Source organism: Sycon ciliatum, chromosome 9, assembly GCF_964019385.1.
Source record: "Sycon ciliatum chromosome 9, ocSycCili1.1, whole genome shotgun sequence".
In the NCBI taxonomy this organism is placed as follows: Eukaryota; Metazoa; Porifera; class Calcarea; order Leucosolenida; family Sycettidae; genus Sycon; species Sycon ciliatum.
In genome coordinates, this window is record NC_088651.1 from 13813671 (window position 1) to 13814814 (window position 1144).

Consider the following 1144-nt stretch of genomic DNA (forward strand, 5'->3'; position numbering starts at 1 on the left):
TCGGGTATAACGACACTTCGCGAATAAGGATCGTCGACACTTTTCTGATGCCCCGCCGAGTGTCGTTATAAGTGAAGTTGACTGTATGTCGTGTTCTAAAGATGATGAAACAATGTGACGAAGTTGTTGGCCTCTAAGTAAATTCCAACGCCTTGAGCCTGATAGGCAAGTTTCAGCAAATATCCCCGGCCCGGGTATTCCATAATTATAGTATTTCCATGGGCATTCAAGTGAACCGTGACTTCACAGGTTGGGACTTGGCACCATAAAGTTAGATGTTTGAGAATGTGTGTCTCCCCCTCCCCCCCCCCCCCCCCCAGAAAATACGCGTACAATGCAATCTTGAAGACCGACTAGAACCTCTGCGGGGACTAACAGTTGCGGGAATACCTGTAAGCATGATTTAAAAAGCTAACAAAGTGTGCATCTGTCGGCAGATGAAGCTAGCAACTGCAGACAACAAAGAACGGAACAAAGGCCAATACAACTGATGAGTAAAAGCAAGAAAGCAAGCAGAGAAAGCGATTGCCAGTGGTATACAGGGAAAACACAGCGCTAATAATACGTATCAATGTAGCAAAGAAATTGTAAAAAGATAAAAACAAAAAATAATAATAATGGACTACAAAACTTGAAGACGATCGTACGAGCGGGGAGAAGTGTAAACAAATTTCGAGAGAGGAAAGTCGAACGCAGAGAGAGGAGAGTAAAAATTACTTGAAGTAGATTTTTGTTATCAACACATACAGTTCTGGTGGTCACGGAAGAACTGGGCGGGGAGGGGATGGGGGGGGGGGGGGTGAGGGGGGGGGGCAGCCTTGTGGCCTAGACCGTTCTAATTTCATCTGTCTACAGATGAGTACTTCGAAGTAACAGTACTGGTTGGCATGGAAACGGTCACCCGATTTTTTTCGGGTGAAAAAGCCGAAGACCAAAACGAATCCACCAAAGCTATAGATAAGGCAGTGGGTGAAGTTGCACGCAAACACGACATTCACAAACGTCGCTACCCACTACGCAGTAGATATCATGTGCCTAAGCTACACTACGGGGGGGGGGGGGGGGGGCTAGGCAAACGGGGGTGGAATTCTAGGAGGCCTGCCTGCAATGCCTGAGATACAAATACAAATTAATAGTTATGATA

The 1144-nt window shown here is 46.2% G+C and overlaps 1 protein-coding gene across 3 annotated transcripts in view; it reads right to left on the reverse strand.

Moving 5' to 3' along the window:
• Positions 1-378: 378 nt before the first annotated feature.
• LOC135824924 (uncharacterized) overlaps positions 379-1144 on the reverse strand; it is a 10147-nt gene continuing 9381 nt past the window's right edge. For all 3 annotated transcript variants that reach the window (XM_065337670.1, XM_065337669.1, XM_065337668.1), the window contains one exon: positions 379-1144. This exon is cut by the window's right edge and continues 547 nt beyond it. The gene's annotated coding sequence lies outside the window, so the exon portion shown is untranslated.